Below are 23,019 nucleotides of genomic sequence, written 5' to 3'. Positions count from 1 at the left end.
TCCCTTGTGGAACTCACATGTGCCTGCATTCAAAGTCACACCTGCATTTGTAAGTAAATGATATACTTGTGTGAGAACTTTATCATGCTACTTCTGTGTAGCTTTGAAAATCAATAGGTCATCACTGTAGTTGAATGCATTCAAAACAGGCTGTATGACACGTCGAACGATGACTTGGAAAAGTACTGCCGCCGATGACACACCAAACCTGAGTCTTTTGTATTGAAACAGACCAACATGTGTAGGAATGGTTGTAATGTACCTGCAATCTTCTTCAACTGAGGATAACCTTTACTTAAACCAAGGTGAGAGAAGACATATGCACCATTTGATTGCATTATCTTGTCAACAATGTGTGGACCTGGATATCATTCTTGTTCAATTGCCATGTTTGCTTGACGCATCTCAACACATATGGCTACAGCTCCCTTTTTGGGCACTACCACTATGGGAGGAACTCCTGGCATCTGACCCATTGAACGCTCAATAATGTCATGCTTAAGTAGGGATTCAAATTCTTTTTCAATAGCTTCTTGTAAATGAAAAGCAATTTGTCTATGTCTCTGAGAACCAGGACAAACTTCTTCATTAATATGCAAGATTACTTTCATAGTTTAAGCTTTCCTAAACTATGAAACAACGAAGGGCATTGACTTACTCTTTTGTGGTGAGCATTTATATTGTAATTCACAGAAATCAGCCCTATATCAGCAGTTGTACTGAAACTGAGCAGAGAGGCACTTGATGCTGTACCTTGAAGCACATGTATGGGTGCTTGCACTTTAATTTTCTTGTGTTTTATTGTTGCTACTTATGAACCTTGACTTTTTATGGACATAAATACAGCCCATGTGTACATTGGTTTCCGATAGCGTACGTTTTGGCAATGGAGATAGTTCATTGTATTTCTCTTCAGGGATTATGCTTATCAATGGGCCATTGTCGATGAAAAAAGGTACCAAGCAACCATTTATTTTCAATGTAATCTTCAGACAATTTTCTTTTTAAAAAAAATATTTATATTTGCATTTTCAACCAAACAACCAATGTGGTACAGATGGTTACTCCCGTGCCCAAACACCCTCCCCCATTCCCAACCACCTCCCATAACACCCCCTCCATGACATATACCCACCGAATAATCAGCTCTACAGCCAGTGACATATTTGGAAGTCTACTCCCCTCTTCATCTGTCTTCCCCCAGGTCTAATACACACGTCCCCTAGCACACCGTCCCTGCACACAGTACGGCTGGAGAAGGCCCACATTTCACTATTAAAGGTCCAGACCCCGTCCAGGCCATGATACTTCCTCCATTTCTCCCATACCCTACGGAACTTCCGGGGGCACCCTCTCCCTGTATATGTGACTCTCTCTGCTGCCATGCAAAGGTCTTATCCCTGTCACCATTCATCCAACTGTGGGGGAAGCCCCCCATGCACGAGCCACATCCCTTTTTGCCACCACTAATGCTAACAATGCAAAGATAAGTTGTGGACGACATAGGTCAACATCATGAGATATTCGCAACAATACGAGTTTAGGGTCTAGGGGAGTGTAGTCTCAAGCACCTCATTTAACTCTTCTAATATTTGTGACCAGTATGTGCGGATGACGGGGCAGTCCCAGAAGGTATGGAAGAAATCCCCCTGCGGGAGGCCACACCTCAGACAGCTGGGGTCACTTGCCCGGCCTATCTGGTGGAGTCGGGCCCTGTCGAAGTATACCCTGTGCAATATTTTGTATTGGATGAGACGGAGGCGTGATTTGATCGCTACCTCTCTATGATGCATCAGAGTGGCCTCCCAGTCCACTGTGTCCGTCGCGCCCACGTTATGCTCGTAAGTTTCTCTTAATTTTCCTAGCTTGTCAGGCATATTATTGTTCAGGGTTCTGTACATCAGAGATACTGTCTTATTGTCTATCCTTTCTTGCAATATGCGGCCCTCCAGCAGAGCGTATTCCGGCAGGGGGCCAGAGAGTACGGTCTCCGCCCTCCATGCATGCCTGAATTGGGCGTACTTGAAAACTTGGATGGGGTGTAGCCCGAACTCCAGCGCCAAAGCCCCGAAGACTTTAAGTTTCCCCTTGGACACCACATCCCCCAGGGTGTAGATTCCAATGTCATCCCAGTCCCTAAAGCCCTTAAGTTTGTGTAATTCCCTCAACCAGGGAAATTCCATATCAGTGTTTGTTTTGTCAGTTTACACGCCCATCCTATGGTCTTAGTTGCCCTGTCCCACACCTCAATGGTTATTTGCAGGGCCGGCAGGAGGCGTCTCTTACCCGCACCCCCTTATAAATAAAACAGGCAGGATCGACGTGCCATGGTGTCCCTTTCCAATCTGTAGGTGGAATGATCCGCCAGGGCATGGAGCCAGTCATTCATCTGCGCTAGATGTTCCGCCCAATAATAGGCCTCAACGTCTGGTAACGATATCCCCCCATCGCACTGGTTGTGCTGCAGTGTACTTAACGCAATCCTTAGTTGTTTCCCTAGCCACAGCAGTGAATGCAGCTCTGCTGCTATCTTCTGGAACGTCTGTCGGGGAGAGGGAAGTTTTCATTTTGGAGGGCGTACAGGAAGCGAGGTAGCGTTATCATTTTAAACATTGCGGATCGGCCAAGGACCGTAAGGGGGAGCGTTTTCCAACGTTGAGTGCCCAGTGTAAAATTCGCTATGACTCGATGAATGTTTTTTTGGTAGGAGAGATTCCTGTCAGTGGCTATATAGATCCCCAGGTACGTGAACCCCGTCAGCGTAACCCGGAGAGCCCCTGGGAACGGGGGCCATGTTACCTCAGGTCGGGGGCTATACAGAATTGATTTATGCCAGTTGATCGTGTAGGTGCCACATTTGCCCAGGAGCCTGAATAATGTGGGGGTCGTGCTATCCGGTTGAGTAACATATAAAAGGATATCGTCCGCGTAGAGCTAGATCTTTTCTTCCACTGGGTCCATCTGCGTAAGTTGGAACCCCCAGATCTCCTTCGTCTGTCTAATCTCACAGGCCGCAATTTCAATGGTGAGGGCGAATAGTAAGGAGGATAGAGGACATCCCTGTCTGGTTGCCCTTCTGATGAGGAAGTCCTCTGACATGAGCCCATTCACTTTCACCCGAGCGCGTGGGTCCGTATACAGGAGTCCCACCCAGTGCCTAAATTTGGGGCCGATGCAAAATTTGACCAGGACCGCCTCTAAAAAGGGCCAGTGGAAAGCATCAAATGCTTTTTCTGCGTCTAGAGATAGAAACATATGTGGTTCCTCCTGGTCCTGTACCTCCATGAGCCAATTATGGGTCCGCCGTAGGTTCTGTTGGGTCGCCCGATCTGGCAAGAAGCCAGTTTGATCTTGGTGCACCAGTCCTGAAATTACTCTGTGTAATTGGAGGGCCAGTATCGTCGCCAGAAGTTTAACCTCTATGTTGAGGAGGGAGATTGGGCGATAGGATGCACACTCCTCGGGGGGGGTTCCCCGTTTTATGGATAGGAATGATTGTGGCCAGTTTGAGATCCAGTGGAAAGGCACCCTCCTGGGCTGCATCTCTGAACAGAGCTAACAGGTGGACCGCCAGGAGGTCTGACCCTTTCTTATAGAATTCCGCTGGGAGTCCGTTCGGGCCCGGGGACTTCCCAGGGCGCAATTTAGCATTCACCTCCTTAAGTTCGGTCACCGATATGTCGGCTTCTAGATCTGCTATATCCTCTGCCTCTAGGTTCGGAGTCTGAACCGTGTCCAGGTATACTTGTACCTCCTTCGGGGTAGCTGGGTCTCTGGCCACATAAAAATCCCTAAAGTGGAAGGCAAAGGCTTGTACTATCTGTTCATCTCCCATACGCATCAGTCCCTGAGAGTCCACTATACGTTCAATCCAGCGGGCGTCAAGTTCCTTGCGGCTAAGCCAAGCAAGTAATTTGCCAGATTTATCCCCGACATCATACAGCCTATGGAGGGTCGCCTGCGTTTTGGCTTCCTCTGTTACGTGGGCTCTATAACGTCGTTGGGTATCAGTCAGCAGATGAAGCACCTGGGAGTCGCGCCCTGTCAGATACTGTCGTTCCAACGTCATGATTTGAGCTTCCATAGAAGCTAGTTCCTCTTGTGCTTTCCGCTTCTCCCAGGCTATTCAATTTTGTGCCCTATCTCGAAGTACCATCTTATATGCCTCCTACACTGTCACGCCTGATTGCACTGAACCCACATTTTACGCAAAGTAGACTTTCGTGTCAGCCCAAAGACCCTTTAATATCTCGGTGTTCTGCAAATCCCACGCCGCAAACCTCCAGTTACCACTGCTTGCCTTGGTGCCCTCTACCGTCCTAACCATCAGTGGGGAATGATCAGAGATGCCGCGTGCCAAGTATTCTGCCTCGTATCTGGGTGTAGATGCTGCCATATGTCAGTCAATCCCAGAGTTTTCATCACCTCAGCCAAATGCGTTGTCGAGGGGTGGTCGATACAGTTCCCTGAACGGTCCATGGAGATGGACATGACATCATTAAAGTCCCCCATTATATGAAACGTGTCCGGGGTATCAAGCAGGATATCAGTCAGCCCACGTAGGGTTCTGTCCTGTAACTTCGGAGGGGCATAAACCAAGACTATGGTAACTTTCCATCTACCCTATATCCCTGTCACTCCCACAAACGTGCCCTGGGGTCTTCCCATGTTCGAACTATCTTGAAGAGGGGAGATTTTCTAAGTACGATTGCCACCCCCGGGAACCAGCAGTGAAACCCGCGAGAGCCAAGACAGTATACGCTCCCCTTGCCAGGAACTCACACCTTGTGCCTTTAAGGTGGGTCTCCTGCAATAGAATCACATCCGGGTGAGCCCGTTTTATATATGCGGATACCAGCCCCCTCTTGATTTTATCTCCTAGGCCATTCACATTCCATGTGAGTATCCTGTAGCTATCCATCTCCATCCTATCAGCAGGGAGTGTGCATTGAGTTATGGGGGCCGTAGTAGTGGGTGGTCAAGGTATAACCCGGGTGGGAAGAGCGGGTGAGCCCGTGTCTCAGAGCGACCATGTGACTGCCTGTACCTAACAAATGTATAACAACCTCCAACTGTAGAACTCTCGTACCCCCCAAACCCCCACCTCCCCCTTCCCACGGTCGCATCCCCTGCCAGTCGCTGGGTAGTGAGCACTAGGTCGGTGGAGGTCTATCGCCCTCCCAGTCCCCACTTACTCCAAGGGTTCCAACTCCCTCAACATACCCAAACTCCTACCAAAGGAACGGACACTTAAAAAAGAGGGAGCAGGGACAGAGAAAGAACCAAGGGAGAACACTCCTGTCACCACAGGCGAGCCACTATAGGTCCAAGTCCGCAGCCACACCAAAATTGTCGCCTATGGCTCTACGGGTGTCCTATCTGTCTCTGTATGCTTCTACAGACATAACAAAGAAAGATAAAAAGGAAAGAAAAATTGAGAGAGAAAGAGAGATGGGGCGGTGAATGTCCAGCTTATCGGCGCCGGAATATCAGTCTAATACATGGCCAACTCTGCAGGCCTCTCCTCGTGAATGGGAATCTGGAGGTTCTCCCAGCGACACTGTAGCTTCCTCCATTGCGTCTCGTTCCATCGCAAGGATCTCATCCGCCAAAGGGTGCATGGAGGGATCTGCCGTCTCCTCCTCAACGGAGGAAGAGTCTCTAGTCTCGATCTCAGTGTCCAGATGGAGACGATCAGGGAGGTGGAGCGTGTGACTGCCCGCCAAGAGTCTGGAGTCCAAGGAGCGCCCACTGCGCCACCTGGTTCTATCCGTGTCTTTGGGCACATATGAGTCGTCTCCAGGAGGCATCCCCTACGAGATTGTCGCGGTCGGCGTGATCACTGTGGGCCCAGGGATCGTCTGGCTCCCCTTCCTGAGGGTCCGTCGACGAGCATCTGCGCCTCCGTGCGCCCCAGTGCTGGGCGTTCCTCCAGCCAGTGCCAGCCCTCCTCCGGTGTCTGGAAAAAGTGGGATTTGCCCATGAACAGGACTTTCAATTTTGCGGCAAAGAGTAGCATGTATTGGATCTTATGTTCCCGCAGTTTGCCCTTGACTGAGTCGAACGTGCGGCGCTTCTTCTGTAGCTCTCTGCTATAATCTAGGAAGATCATTATGCGTGTGTTCTCGTGTCGGATCTCCCCAATCTTCCTGGCTTCCCTCAGGATCATATCTCTATCAAGAAAGTTGAGAAAACGTGCTATCACAGGACGTGGCTGTGCCCCAGCCGGTACCCGGGCCATCAGCGCTCTATGGGCCCTCTCTATGATGAAGCAAGTTGAAAGTTTGTCTTTCGGGAAGGTGCGTAGAAGCCAATCATGTAAGAACTCGGGCATATTCACTCCTTCAATTCCTTCTCTAAAGCCCACAAAATGCAGGTTATTGCGGGCGCTCTATCTTTGTGTGAAGATTGCAGGTCCATCACCCCTTTGCGTAGGTCCTGCAGGGAGTCCTCTGCCTCACCCAGCCGGTTCTCCGTCTCCGTGACTCTATCTGCCAGGTTCCTGAGATCCTGTTGCAGAAGCGACACCTCCGCGCTCACTGCACCAATCTGCCCCCTTAGTACCTCTCTGGATTTGTTGATCGTCTGCAGGCGGGTGTCCGTATCCGAGCAAGGGGTCTGGCGATCCTCTGGAGGCGGCGCAATGACTTTCGCAAATTGGTCTATCTAGCCCTGTCGCGGCGGCCTCGGTTCCCTGTCCTTGCCCATTGTGGAAGACGCTGGGCCCAGGTATGGAAAGGGCTCTCGTTCTGAACGGTGCGAGTCCAGGCCAGTGCACAGATGTGTCTCTCAGTCTATTTCGGCAGGTGCTACGTAACTCTTGGGGCACCACTGCTAAATAAGCAGGTCTTCCTCTGTCATGCGCAAACCCATTGACCATGACCCATCAGACAGGGTATATCCACCAGTAGCTGCTATGATGGTATGGGCTCCCCAAGTTCCTGCCCCATCCGGGGGGCTCTCTATCCGCCCCTAGTCCCACGCAGGGCTCACGCACCCCCTAGTCCTAGAGGCTTCACTGGGGGTAGACTCTGTCCATCCGTCTCACCAGTCAGCCCAGGAGTTGTCAATCCAGTCCATCACCTGCATGTAGGCATAGGGTATAGGGGGGCAGGTGACGCACGTGGGGGGCTCGAGCACCTCCACAGTTCCCCCTGACCTCACCACCTCGTCGTGGTCACTCGCAGCCCAGACCCTCCTCACCGCTATATGTTGCCCGTCCTGGGGAGGGGTCGGTGCTCTCTCTCAGGGTGCTCCCCTTCACTGCCTCTCACTCACATGCCCCTGCCAGACTTGGGGCACTCAAGCCTGCCAGGTGCATCAAGCGTCTCCACCTCCAGGCCGCACTTTCAGAGCCTGCGGCACCTCCTCCAGGCTGCTGGCCGCCACCGCACTGACTGTCCCAGCCACCCCCCGGCTTTGCTGTTGCCCCTGCATGGCCCGGGTCTCTGTTGCTGTTGTAGATACCCCGAGAGGAGGGGGGATGGGCTCACTTGTTCCGAGTCCGATCTCGGGCTCACCATATGCGCCGGGGCCTCAACCCGCCAAGTCCTTCACAATCAGGGGCGGGAGGAGGGCTCATCTCTATGGGATCAGCCCCTGAGCCTCCGTCCCCCATAGATCGCCGCATCCGTCACTCCCCCGTCACGGGCCCTCTGTCAGGGAAGAGACCGCTGGAGGCTGACAGGCCTGATCACCTGTCCGTCTGTGCGACTGCTGTTGCGGGCCACAGACCTCCGCGACAGCCCGGGACCCCTCTAGCGGGGGAGGGGGGCTCACCTTCCTGCTGGGGCCGTCCTCTTCATCACCAGTCCACAGAGACCTCACTGTGTGCCGTCGTCTCAAGCGGGGTTGGAGGGGCAGCTTATTCCTCCGCCGCTCGTCTTCCCGGGTCCCGGGACCCTCAGTGCACCGCAGCTCCAGCCCGGCTCCTCCTCGGCGCCATCTTAGGTTCCTGGTCACGGCGGAGGGACAGGTCCGTGTCGCAGTCCACCAGAATCGCCGCAAGCAGTCCGCACCACCGCAGGTTGCTCGACAGGTAAGCTGAGTTATAGCGGTGCAAATACAGGTTGTCCCTGTGTCTGCAGGTCGCCAGGATATATGTCGGATACAGCTGTCTGCCGGAGCTTGGCAAAAGCACGACTCACTCAGCCATGCTGCTGGCCACGCCCCCCAATCTTCAGACAATGTTTGTATGACTTTGGTGCTTTGGCATGTCGACTGTTCTTTGACTGACATTTTTCCTCACATGCAGCCAGTCCAACATGCTCAAGTTTCTCTGAGGTAAACATCGACATGGCGCAACCATCTTCCTCACTTTCACTTGATCTTCAGGCAAAAGAACAGTTCAACGATGATTTAGATGATGACGTTCAGTGTCGATTTGCCTCAATTGATGTTGCCATTTGGCCTTGTGGGTGTATCAAATGTTGCTTCTGGGATGTTCTGGTGGCCATTTTGCCTTCGCGCTGTGACGCACATACTTTTCCCTTCGCTTTACAAGTTGTCACAAAATGGTTCTCTTTCTCTCAGCCTTTACATATCTGTCCAATGGCGGGACATTACGTTCTAAAACATAACTTATTTTTATGTGAAAACATCACTTTATGTCATTCAGGGCCATATGTATCAAGGCCAAATGGGTTCGCAAACGCCGAAATTCGCAGAATTTCGGCGTTTGCGAACCCATTTTCGCAAAATGGTGTGTATGAAAGTATTAGGGTGCAAAATAAGGAATCGCAAAATTTCCCATTCCTTATTTTGCGATTGCAGTTAAGGAAACGCAAATTTTGTGATTCCTTAAATGCAATATATGATGCAAAAAAAATTCCAAAATGCCCTTAAGGAATCGCAAATTAGTTGGTGGTAATTTGCGATTTCTTTTACAAATGCACTTTATGCTATTTGTAAAGGTGCCATGTGACGCTCAATGCGCCATATGCGCACACATGTCATTTTCAGGGGTGCAGCAGGGTGTTCTTGAGACACCCCTGCACCCTTGAAATTATTCCCAATTTGCGATTAGCAAATTGCGAATCGCAAATTGAGAATAATTTCACATTCATTCCTATGGGCCTCCTGGCCCATAGAAATGAATGGGAAATTATTCCTTAATTGCGATTAGCAATTTGCTAATCGCAATTAAGGAATTTTAAGGAATCGCTAAAAAAAGCGATTTTCTACATACATACCATTTTGCGATTTCTAAATAGCGATTCCTTAATATTCGCTATTAAGAAATCGCAAAAGGGTATGTTGATACATATGGCCCTTTGTATTTTGCTTTGGCTTACTTGTTATACTCATGACTGATTCACTCTGGGCACCTCCGACCTTCATGTCAGCAGCTTGTCTTTCAGCAATCTCCTCAACTCTGGCAGCCATCAACACTCACTCGAGACTAAGAGTTTCTCTCAGCGTTCTTTGTCTAAATGAATCTGACAAGCATCCATCAATATTTCTAAGGCGCATAGCTTCTTCAACACTAAAGTAATTGAACTTACATTGTTTTATCAGTGTATCGAGTCTATCCACAAATTCATCATTGGTTACACCAAGTTTTTGGTGTTCTTGACTGAAACTGTATCTTTTGTAACCAATGTTTGGTACTGAGATTCAGTGTTTCTTTAATCTGACAGTATTTGATGTCTTTATCTGTTTGCAGCATTTTCTTTGTGAATTCTTTCAAACCATCACCAGCAAGATTTTTGGTATACTTGATGATCTTTTTGTTATCAGTCTCTTCAAGTACATCAATGAAATCATCAAATGTCTCTATTCAAACAGTCCATCTATTGCAAATAGTTTGCATTTTGGCAGTATCAAAAGATGGTGGTGGTTTCAGGAACTCAGCAGTGTGGAACTTACTGACACCTCTGGTGGATCCCTGTGACTTGGTTTAGGCAACCCATCTGTGAGATCTTGTGACATGCTGGCCTTTGAATCATCTTTAGTGATAGCTGGAAATGTAACTTTCTTTGCTGCCATCTGAACAATTTCACCATTCCAAGAGTTGCTCTTGGCTCTTTATTCTTCAAAGTCCTGTGAAGTTGTTCTGAGCCCCAACCGGGAACTTTGTGAATAAACCTCTTCAAGTGTGGACGGCACCATAAGCATAACCCAGAGCCTTTCTCCTTGAGCCACCTTCGCAAGTGCTATGGTGCGATGATCTCTTTAGTGTATTCTGTGTATCATTTATTTCTTCTCTTCTAATTTATGGGCCTGCTTATGGAAAGTGAGCACTTTGAAGGATACTGTAAATAAGGTTTGGACAAGCGAAGGTACGAATGCAAGAGAGACAACCTAAAAATACAATAAGCCAGCATATGGAAGCAAGAAAACGTGAGGAACAAACCACAAAGCCAATGGTAAGCAATGGGCAGAAAGCTTTGCTAGGTCAACTTTCTGAATGTCCACAAGATATCTAACAAACCAGACTGGTAGGCTACGACCTAAAAATTGAGAACTGATTGGCAACAAGGTAGTTTCCACCAGGCATGCTGCACAGTAGGGAATGACAGACACTCTCTCACCAATAAGGGGACTACAAGATGGCCACCACACGCTTAATTTAGATATGGTGATGGACCTGTATGCCTAGAAAGGAGGTGTTGTGTAGCTGAACAGCACTGCAAACAGAGGCAGTGACAAAGACTTTCACTTCCTGCAATAGCAGTAAGCTGATGTCTGGATTTCATCTAGGGACGTACAGGGAAATAGGTATGAGAACAAGTCTATTCATTTATGTTTGATGGATTACCAAAATACGGGGAAGGAGTGGAGTCGTTGAGAACTAATTCTTGGCAGCTGCTCAAATGCACAGGGACAAGAACAGACAGTTCCAGGTCAGGGCAGGTAGAGGGAGCACAGCAACTCCTGGTCTCTACATAAAGGCCACCAGCTAGCAATATCGTGCCTGCCAAACTTCTGCTTGTTACATTGCTCCTGCTCTCTAGTAGTACTTCACTGTATTGCATTAGCTTCACATTTGTTCCTTTTACCGGTTTATGTTTTCCCTGGTCCCTTTTTGTCTTCTGAACTCATTTCCTGATCGATCCCTAAGCTCTATGATCCTGTGCTGTTTTGGTGCTACTGCTAGGGCTGCTTTGTCTGACTGTCCTCTGGGTGCTTCCGGGCTGTCAGGTGCCTTTGGGACCTGACATAGCCATCTCTTCTGAAGTACCCAGTGAGTCCACTGCCTTACCTTTATTTCTATGCTTTCATGTGCGATCCTCATATATGTATTTACTGGTCGTGTGCTACTTGTTCGAACAGGGCCTTCCGCCACAACTGTTAGATCCCTTATTATAATGCCATCCAATCTGGGTGGGCAGAGGTTTTCTCCTGTGATTGGTCCCCGCTGGTGTAGTGTGCTTGCCTCTCACCTTCCCTTACCCCTGTTCTCCTCTTTCCCTGTTCTGGATTGATCCTGTGTTGTTTTTTTTACCATTCTTCTCTCTGGAGGTCCGAATGGGGAGATTGGTGGATTATCGTCTGAGTCCAGAGCCTGACTCTCTCTCTCGCATAAATGGGCGCATTCCTGACAGCTGTGGGTGGGTAACCTAAAGTAATGCCATTGGCCTCATATCCTATCCCATCAACTCTCAAAGACAAGCCTCTTAGAGCTGCCTGAAGTACGACCAGGTGCGGCACTTGAGGCAGAGGTTCTCCAGGGCGATGGAAGTGGCCTGTCTATATTGCAGGCAGATCTGAGGCCCAAAGAATGGATAGGCATATGACATGGCTTATATCACACCCCTGGGGGGACCCTAGAAAGTGCATGAAAGCGTGGGGGTAGTGGAAATAATTGAAGGGTAGACAGCCCACCAGTGGCCGTATTACGTATGTGGGTCATCTTCCTGGTTAGCGTTAGGTGCATCTTTCAAAAGATGGGCCTAGCACTAGCCAGGAAAATGTGCCGCATTACAGAGAATGCGCTGCCCCCAAGGCAGCCGCAAACTCGTGCGGTCTTGGGGCAACGCATTCAGGTGAAAAAACCGAGCGGTGGCTTTGAAGCCACTCTGGGCCAGATGTAGGTAAATGGCATTTACCGATTCGCAAATACCGAATTTTACCGAATGGGTAAATTTACCGAATCGGTAAATTTAAGGCCCCCTACATCTTAAACACCAAATACCAGTCGGTAACGGACGAAATTCGGTAATTTCGGCCGTTTCCGTCCGGTATTGGGCCACCTACATCTGGCCCTCTGTGCTTCACTGTTCAGGTGGCCTGCTCTTTGAAGGGGGATTAGAGATCCCCTTGCAGGCGGGTGCAGTCACAGGTGCGGTGAGTGACTGCACTGCCTGCAAGAGGATGTCTGGGGTGTCCATGGGACCCCCTTCCCCTCTCCAGACGGCTGCCATCAGGGGGCACACTGACAGTGCGCCACCCTTTAGGTGACACACTGTCAGTGCCTCTCCTGACAGCTTCTTTGCCTCTGTGCTCGCGTCTGTAATAAGGCGCATGCGCAGAGGCAAAAGGCACTCTCTCATTCGCATGGGGCCACACCACCATACAAATAAGGGAACACCCTCTGATGATATCACTGGTGCTTTATGAGCACCAGCACTATCAGTATTACTGAAGGGGATGCACAAGCGTCTGCGGCCCCTTCTGTAATGCTAGAGTGCCTTGGGGGTGCGCCAAGAGGGCACAAACGCCCTTTTCGCCCAGGGGCACTCAGGTAATACTCCCTCAGGACTGCTCCAATAGCGATGAAGAGCCCTCTGGGCTATGGGTTGTGCCTGTGATGACTGACGTGGCCTCAAAAGATCTTGCAAATGATAGCATCCTGATGGGTAGGTAAAGACTTTTGGCCCTACCCTCTGTAGAAAGACACAGTTGAAAAGTGAGTGGTCTGGAACAGATCCCAGCTTCTGTGGCGCCCCTAACATGGGATTCTATGCTGCTTGATGAGCTGGTTCCAGGAGAAGAGACCACAATACTCCTTTTAGGTTTCTGTGGCGCTAATGTCTGTTGCATGCAAGGACATGTCTGGCTTCTCCTCCTGTTGAGGGAACCCTGACAGTTTACTCAGTGGTGGGAAGCTGCTGTGGTGGGTTCTTCCACAGATCCCATGAAACTGCCAAATGAAGACAGACTTGCTTTAGTATTTAACACCTGCCAGGGCGCCAAACACTTCTGTAAAAAAGAGTACCAAATCGATATTAAGGCTGTACCCAAATTCTGAAGATTTGACGATGGTCCTGTCAAAATTGGATCTGCAGAATAATGTGGTGCCCTTCAAGAATGAACTACACACCAACCTGCTGTAGCACTTTGCCTAAGGGTTGAAAGAAAGTAGGGACAGAATGGGGTTTCAAAGAAAGGATTTTGATGTGATAGGTGGAGGGTGAAGGAACTGGAACCAAGGGTTAATCATGTAGAGGACTTAAAGTATTATATTATACAGACAGCTGACGAGTTATATGCATTGGCTGCAAATATGAGGAGGTGGATACCTGCTCTAGATGCTAACAAATATGAGTAAAGGACCTGACAGAAAAAGGAGGGGACCAGAACTTTGAGGGTTCAATGTGAAATTGTTATCTTTCTTACTTGGAAATAAAATTGACACAGTAAGGCTTGATAGGGTCCAGAGAGAGGGTCAGAAGCATCCACAACATAATCAATGGCTCATAGACATTCTCAGAAAAAAAGGAGACCCTGAGGATCACTTAAGCATCCTCTCACTGTTTGTGAAATAATGGAAAAAATAAAAATTGAGAAAACACATTATTAGAGGATACCAAATCATTGAAAAACAATTTTAAGGAAAGACAATTGTAAAGAAATACAAATGAATTGAAAATGAAAGGGAACATTTTAAAGGAACAATCATTTTAAGTAAACGTCCAAAATCACACTGTTGGGTGAAGGTTAGGGGTAGTGAGGGATGTTTGGTTTTAGGGATTGGTGATGTTTTGGAGCAATAAGGTTTTCTTTAGGTTTTTTAGGGTTCAATAATGGGTGGAGTTTAGAGTAGTGGGTGTGAGAAGTTGGCCTGGTATATGATGTTCACTATTCTAGTGAGCAGCTTGCACCAGTCCAAACAACCCTTATGGTGATGGTTGTAAAGACAACCTTATAAACCAGCTATCCTAGTGGTAGCATGGACAAAGCAGTCTTAGGCTAACACTTCAGAGAGCATGTGAAGCCAATTGTTTTACCAATAATAATCCCTTGAATACCAAATGAAAGGACACCACACAAGGTATATATCAAATATATATGTATTTATTACTAACACAACCCCTCTGCACTCTTTATGAGGTCAGAGTTCGAGATACAGCACAAGTTACTCAATAAGCATACTATAAGTTGCACAAATACAATTCTGCCCTAGGGGGCCTCACGAACCATATACTAAAGAAGTGGTATAAGAAACACTTCAGGAAAGGTGAGTAGGCCTAGGGCCTAGGAAATCGCTGGGGCTACACTGAGCAACCAAAGGTTAGGAAGTAGGAGGCCCACAGGATGCGTGTGCAGTGTCTAAACACACATGCGGGTTACCATAGACTTTCAATGGGAACGTGAAGTTTACAAAGTAGTTGATTTCGGACACTTCCGGGTGGACTACGGGAAAACCTAATTAAACTAGGACACTTGGATAGTTGTTACCCACGGGAGCACCGGAGTACTCGAGTTACCTCACCCAGGGAAGCCGGGTGCATAGGTGTTCTTTTGTGTCGGGTTTCGTCGTCGAATCCTATGAAGAGCTGCAAGAAGATGCTGCAGGCGACCAGGAGAAAAATGTCCGGGTGGATCCAAGGGTGGATCGGAGTCGAGAAGAACCTGAAAGCAGAGGGGACAGAGTCTGGGTCACTAACCAGTGACTGGGAAGGAACCAGGCGATGTCGAGATGCAATCAGGTATGGATGCAAAGCTTGTCTCTGCAGCCACGTGGACCAGGAGGCGTTGACGACAACCAGAAGCTGGATACAGACTGTCCCATAAAGGATCTCGCTGTTGGCGGTGTCGGCTTCTGGATTGGAGTCACCAAGCTTTGGCAAAAGCAACCCACGCAGAAAGGGAAGATCGGCTTCTTGTTCAGACCAGCAAGGTCTGGGGAGCTTCCCCTTTACAGGAAAGCAGGAGCAAGCCCAGAGCAACTAGGTAAGCGGTGTTGATTCAAGATGATGTCTTCAGGAGGGCCACTAGCCAACGGGCTAGCAACCGCAAAGACGCGCCGAGGAGAAATGCCGGCACAGGCCCCACGCGGCACTTGTGTAGTGTAGAGGTCTGAGCTTCAGTGCACTTACTGCTCGGGATTCGGGCTTCTCAGACCCCAATGCACAACTTCGAGGACGCCTCAGAACTGCACAGTTAGCAAAAAGCAGGTACTGCAGGAGGTCCAGGCCCACGTCTATCGTGTCTGCCACGGCTCTCAGCTTTGCTGTGAATGTGGGTCGTAGTCAGAGAAGTCTGCAAGTCCAGAGGCTGCATCGCTAGGTTGTCAGGATCCGGCTGGAGCGTCGACGAAGCAAACCGGCAAGTCACTGTTGGTGCCTGTTTGCACAGGGTGGTCACTCCTTGGCCACAAGGGAGATTCTTCAGTCTTCTAGTTGCAGTAGAATGTCGAAGTTCCAGAGTTTCATTTCAAGTTTCAGTTCAGGATAATCTAAAGTCTCTAGACTCAGCTCCTACCTTTATACTAAACAAAGGGGCTGGATTACCTGCTAGGTCCCTCCTATGGGTGGGACCAGGGAAGGGGGTGGTTACACCCCTTTCCCTTTGTCCAGTTTCGTGCCAGAGCTGGGGCTGGAGTGCCCTAGCAACTGGTTTGAACCGGGCTATGCATGGAGCACCTTGTGTGCCCCAGGCAGTGTCTCATTTCATTCAACCCACCCTGCCCCAATACACTACAGGCTGTCTGGGGAGGTGCCAGCAGCAGGAGGTCAGACTTGTGTCTGTGGCAGCAGCATCCATTTTGTGATGCTGAGGCTCTGGTTAACTTTAACCGGGATTAACAGGAACAACATGTCTTCTCCCTCTAGAAAGGTGGAGTGCTACCCCCGTCGCCAGAACTGGCGAGGGGGTAGTATTCCAAAGCGTATGACACCTTACACGACATTGTTGTGTGTTAGCAGTCTAGTAGCTGGGTGGGAGGAGCTAGGTGGTCAGGGACAGGAAGAGGCGGAGTAGGGACAGGATGAGGGCAGTTAGAGTAGGGACAGGGAAGGCACTGGTTATATGTAATAAAGCTCCAGTTGGAATGCTACCAGTGTTTGTGTTTACTTGTAGCAGGATGCTACAACTGGCGACGAGGGCGGGATCTGCATGAAAGCAGTCCACAAGACCCCACGAGAGTGCCCTGTCCCGTGCTGTGCCGAAGGAGAGAAAACGCGGCCGTGCAGAGTTGCTGCCTGAGGGAGAAAGCAGCAGCAGGTGACCCTATCCCCCCCCGCAGGTGAGGGGGACCCGAGAGGGAGCCGAAATACCGAGCGCTGCATCGCTCGAGGAGGAGACGCTGTTCGCGCCAAAGCGCGACTCACGCGCGAAGCGTGCAAAACGGGTGAGCCCTGTGCATGCAGAAGTCGAGAGCCCACCCCGACTCTGCCAAGCCCCAAGAGTGAAAGAGGAGTGCCTTGGGGTGGTGGACGTCGCCCCAGGAAGGCCTGCTGCCCCCACGAAGGACCCCTGGCAAGTGCTGCCAGACGCGGTGAAATCTAAGCCGGGAGTGCGGCCCGACGTCGGAAAATCTCACGCCCAATGCGTGAGCATCGGCAAGCTGTCGCCGGAAAAACGCGGGACCCTGCAAAGCAAGGCGGGAGCCCACCCCAACCTCACCTGACGGTGGCGAAGATCACAGGGAGCCGAATCTGGAGTGCGTGGACCCTTGAAGCGACTGCCGGTGAGTCCTGTGGGCAGAAACAGGGTCGAGTGAGAGTAGTGCCTGCAGATAGCTACGTCGGCCATCTTGGAGTCAGGCAACTCTTGGGACAGCCTCCCTGTGCAAAGTGGAGGCGGCCATTTTAAGGTCAGGCGAGCAAGTTCAGCAACAAGCATTGGCGAACTTAACAAAACAAGCATTGGCGAACTTAACAAAACAAGCATTGGCACTAAGAGACAAACAAGCACTGCTGTGAACAAATAACAAGGACTGACAAGAAAGGTACAAACAAGCATCGACAAGTCTCCAACACCATCTTGTGTGTCCCACAATGTCGCAATCACCGCGGCGAGATGACGTCAAGCCCCTCTTTGCGGGAGGATCGCATTTGAGGGCCCCAGAACCAGTCACCATAACAACGGGTGGAAGCATGGGCCCCAAGTGGCAGGAATGGCTCGAAGACTTCGAGGACTATCTCGAAGGATCCAAAGTGACCGTCGACAAAGACAAGCTGATAGCTCTCCGAAACCTAGCTGGGCGCGAAATCAGCAAACTAATCAAAGATCTACCTGCCGCAGACACCGGAACGTATGACAAAGTGCGCGACGCACTGAACAAAAGATTCCTCCATAAAAGGAACGTAGACTACGAGCGCCATGCCTTCCATCAGGCGCGCCAAGGAAAAGACGAGGCAATGAGCGCTTTCATCACTCGACTGCGGCGACTATCGAGGCACTGCGACTTCGACAATTTTTCAACGGACGCCGCCATAAAATCGCAGATCATAGAGGGGTGTCACTCAGAATCCCTCAGGAGACGACTACTGAGAAAGCCGCAAGAACTGGACGACATTGAGGAACTGACTCGCGTCTACGATCAGGCTGAAGAGCATGCTGCCACCATTGAATCGGGACGCAAAGTGAGCAATGAACAGGCACATCGAGTTCAAGACCGAGGTGGTGGGCGAAGACGCTCGAGAGACAAGCAATGGACATCGCGACCGTCGTCTCGCTCGAGACGCTCAGATCATAGGAGGCGGGAAACCGGCCGGAGAGAAAAGAAACCTGAAAGGGCACGGAGGTGTTTCAGGTGCGGATATGACTACCCTCACGTGGATGTCTGCCCTGCCATGGGCCAGCGGTGCAGAAAGTGTGGTCGCACAAACCATTTCGAAGCAATGTGTGGCGAATACAACAAAGAAAGGCGAAGTGGAACCGGGAGGTCGTCCCGATTGGACACGAGAAAGCACCATGTTAGAGCCGTAAATGACACCGACGCTGAGTCCTCCAGCTCATCCCATTCCAGCAGGGAGTCGCACAGATCACGATGGGACCGCAGATCCCCGTCCCGGAGTTCCAGATCTTCATCTCGAGGCTCCGAATACACGAAGCACTATGCCAACATGATCGCAGACCCAGATCAATTGAAAAAGTACCCTCGATTGCACATCAAAGTAGGGAATCACGACACCAAATTCGTGATGGACAGCGGAGCTTCGCTGAACTACATCCCTGTCACCGAGTACGAGAGGATGCGCCCCAAACCATCACTTGCTCATGCGCCTGTCCGCGTCTACACCTGGATGTCCAAGAAACCCCTGCAATGTCTTGGCAAATTCCCGACTACACTTGCACATGACAACGTCACCATCGATGCAGTCATTCATGTTATCAAAGGACCCGAGGCTGACTGCTTCCTCAGCCTGCCGACTGCGGAGCGCCGTCGTCTCGTGGAGATCCTCTTCAAAGTTTGTGATGACCAGAACATCGTCAATCGTTTTCCTCGCCTTTTCATTGGGTTAGGGAAGCTGAAAAACCGTCAGATACACCTACATGTCAACAAACAAATTAGGCCCGTTGCTCAGCACCCCCGGCGCGTTCCTTTCCACCTTCAAAGGGCTGTCGAAGAAGAGATCAATGACCTCCTGTCTGCCGACATCATTGAACGCACGGACGGTCCGACCCCGTGGGTTTCGCCGGTGTTCGTCGTACCAAAAAAGGGCAACACCAGCAAAGTGAGACTGTGCGTCGACATGCGCATCCCCAACACTGCGATAGAACGTGAACGCCATCCAGGGCCACTTCTTTGTGACATGATCTCGGCGTTAAACGGCGCCAAAGTATTCTCAAAACTGGACCTAAACAAGGGCTATCACCAGCTGGAACTGGACACCCAGTCACGCCCCATCACAACTTTTGCTACACATTTGGGACTCTTTCGATATAAGAGACTGAGCTTTGGTGTGTCTTCAGCTGCCGAAATTTTCCAAGAAGCTATCAGGCAAATCATCCAAAACATCCCTAACACGCTCAATTACAGCGATGACATCTTAGTCTATGGCTCAGACACCCGTGAACACGATATTGCACTTAACCGCGTCTGTCATGCCCTGCTTGACGCGAACCTAACCCTGAACAGAGACAAGTGCGAATTTCACCAATCTACACTGAAATTCTTCGGTCACATCTTCTCAGGAGAGGGAATGAAACCAGACCCGGACAAAGTGGTATCCCTGAACAACACCAAGTGTCCTCAGGACGTCAGTGATCTGAGATCCTTCCTGGGGATGGCTAGCTATTGCGCCCGGTATATCCGGGACTATGCGACCATCAGCCACCCGCTCCGCACTTTAACCAAGCAAGGGCAGCCCTTCGAATGGACTCCTCAGTGTGAGCAGGCATTCTCAGAGATCAAAAGGGCCGTGGAGTCGGCCGATAACCTTTCCTACTTCAACCCCAGACGCCTGACTGAAGTCACCGTAGATGCCAGCCCCGTAGGGTTGGGGGCCATCTTAGCGCAGTATGATCATGACTCCGACCAGAGGCGTATTGTTGCTTATGCCAGCCGCAGTCTGTCCGACCCCGAGAAGGCGTACTCACAGCCTGAGAAGGAGAGCCTTGCGGTGGTCTGGGCATGTGAACATTTTCATGTCTTCCTCTACGGCAAGCACTTTACCCTGATCACGGATCACCAAGCGCTAGTCACCATCTACGGCAACCCCCGTGCTAAAATGCCCCCCAGAATCGAGAGGTGGGGCCTGAGGCTTCAGGAGTACACCTTCACGATTGTACACAAGCCGGGGAAGTCTGAAAACCCAGCAGACTACATGTCTCGACATCCGCCTGCGTCAACCACCTCTCACCCTTCGATTGCAGAGGAATACATCCATTTCGTAGCTGACCATGCGCTACCTCCTGCCATTCCAATGGATGTGATTCGAGATGCCACCGCACAGGACATCATTCTGCAAAAGGTTCTCAGCAAGATTCGAACCAACAGGTGGAGGCATGACCCTCAGGATACAGACAATGAGCTGGACACCAAACACGAGCTGCAAGCATTCCGGCATGTACATGAAGAACTGTCGGTGACCTCAGACGGAATCATACTGCGGGGACAGCGAATCGTGATTCCCAGAACTCTGCAACAAGGTGTCATTGATCTTGCCCATGAAGGTCACAGAGGAGTCGTATCTACGAAGCGAGCGCTCAGGGAGCGTGTGCGGTTTCCCCTGTTAGATCAAATGGTGGAATCCACCTTGAAAGACTGTCACCCCTGCCAACTGACAAGCAAAGGCGATCCCCCAGCCCCACTGCAGATGACTTCCCTACCAGCGGGAGTATGGCAAGAAATTGCTGTGGACTTCTACGGACCATTGTCTTCTGGCAAGTACGTGATAGTCATAGTTGATGAGTACTCTCGCTTCCCATTCGCACAGTTCGTACCCTCCACTGGTGCCTCCAGTACTCTCAAGGTACTAGACGAACTATTTGCCACCTGGGGTGTCCCTAGAGAAGTGAAGACAGACAATGGTCCTCCCTTCAATGGACATGACTTTGAAGCATATGCCCGACACCTGGACTTCCATCATAGGAAAGTCACTCCCCTCTGGCCACAAGCAAACGGCACAGTTGAACGATTCATGGCCACAATCAAAAAAACATTTCAGCAGGCCTGTGCCGAAAGGAAGGACCTACAGATCGCTCTCAACGAGGTCCTCAGGGCCTATAGGACAACTCCCCACTCGACCACTGGCAAGTGTCCGGCCACACTGATGTTAGGTCGCCCCATGAGAAACCGGATCCCGACCTGGGATGGAGCGCTGCGAGCTCTATCACCCACCCGCAACCATCTAGAGATGGCAGAAATGGACAAGAGAAACAAGGACAAGATGAAGTCGTATGCCGACGCAAAGCGAAGAGCCAGATCACCTTCTGTGCACGAAGGAGACCATGTACTGGTGAAACAAGATCAACAGAAGAAAACAGACTGTCGTTTTCGTGATGAACCACTACTGGTCACTCGGCAGAAAGGCACCATGCTGACGGCGGAGTCTGACCACCGTCGAGTCACGAGAAATGTGTCTCACTTCAAGAAGTGCTCCCAGGACTCAACCGGATCATCGCTTGACCCCACTGTGGTATCAGATCCTGGAACCCCTGATCAACATGATCCAGACGCTCTGAATAGATTGGATGCACCCCCGACTGAAGAGGACACTGACGAAATTAATGTAAGGCCGCGCCGCAATGTTCAGCGACCAAAGAGACTCATTGAAGAGATATAATTGAACATGTTAGCAGTTTGTTAAGAAAGGGGGAGATGTTGTGTGTTAGCAGTCTAGTAGCTGGGTGGGAGGAGCTAGGTGGTCAGGGACAGGAAGAGGCGGAGTAGGGACAGGATGAGGGCAGTTAGAGTAGGGACAGGGAAGGCACTGGTTATATGTAATAAAGCTCCAGTTGGAATGCTACCAGTGTTTGTGTTTACTTGTAGCAGGATGCTACAGACATGTTTTGATAAAGCCAAACCAAAGTTAGCAATAACCATGAGGATTATAATGCACTTAAGAGTATATGGTACGGCTATATCATAGAACAGCTATAAGGACATTGTTCCGAAAGCTGCAGAAAGGCTCAGCTCATGCTAGAGCACCATCTCACATAAAACCAAGCACTCTGCCTCCAGGATTGTTAAGGCCTGCCATAGGAGTGACTTATAGGTGCATATGTGTAAGGTTAGATATAGAAATACTATACCTAAGCAAGGGGTTATTACACAACCTTGCCCCAGCTGAGTGATCAGCCAGTTGTATCAATTTGGATGGCCAGCCAGGGGTGGCATAATACATGCTGCAGCCCCTGGTAGGCCTTGGATGTACCTATGCCCTGGGTACCTATGGTACACTATACAGGGGCTCACAAAGGTGACCCAACATCCAATTAGGTGTGTACCTAAAGTACATGGAGTCCATTTTACTGTGAGAGCAGATAGCCTGGGGCCTTGATTAGCAGGATCCCAGGCCAACTAAGTCGAAAACCAGCTAAACACTAGGCAAAAAATTGGGGGTAACTATAGTCAGATATCCATCCTCATACACCCACTATCAACCCGCAGCCTTTCTCCATTGAGAAAAGAAATGCAGCAAATCCAAAAGCCCGACGTCATGCTTTTAGACCTGATTATTATTTGATGTAGAATATCACTAGTTTCTGTAAAAAAAACGTGTCAAAACCCCAGCACTGGTCATGATCAGCGTCAAGAATGTTTGCAAGAACTGGTGTCAGCAAAATCTGCAATTGTCTTTTCATAACAAGGAAACGGTTTTCATAAATAGAAGATTACGGGAAAGGGATGTATGACGTTACAACGCATACTTTTACAACGCATGCCTTTACAACGCGGTTTTTACAACGAAAACCTTTACAACGCATAGCGCTTTGGGGTGCTGGATAGTGAATAGTTTAATTTACTATTCCCACTCCAGTCCCCGTGGACTCTAGGGAAGGTGTTGGATAGTAAATTAAATGTATTCCCTATCCTAGAGCGCCCCCCAGCGCAATGCGTTGTAATGGTTTGCGTTGTAAAAGTTGCGTCGTAAAGGCACTGCGTGGTAAAAGTTGCGTTGTAAAGGATGTTTCCCACGGGAAAGTCATGCCCCTCCGATCCAGACTGCTTCGACCTCTGTTTGTTACACATACCTACATCCCACAGCATTGTCACCAAAAGCACTTGATTTAAATTAATGGGCTAAGTATGTTGACAGACATGTGCAACTTTGTAGCTGGTCTGAACTCATCCTGCTCACACACCAGGCAGGTGCCAGGCCCGCCCTGCTCTGAGAAGTACCCTGACTTTTCACATCAATCGCTATGCAGGCAACTAACTCCCTTGCGCGGATCCTTAGT

The sequence above is a fragment of the Lissotriton helveticus genome, chromosome 7 (assembly GCF_964261635.1).
Source record: "Lissotriton helveticus chromosome 7, aLisHel1.1, whole genome shotgun sequence".
NCBI classification, from domain to species: domain Eukaryota; kingdom Metazoa; phylum Chordata; class Amphibia; order Caudata; family Salamandridae; genus Lissotriton; species Lissotriton helveticus.
This window is presented reverse-complemented; position numbering follows the sequence as displayed.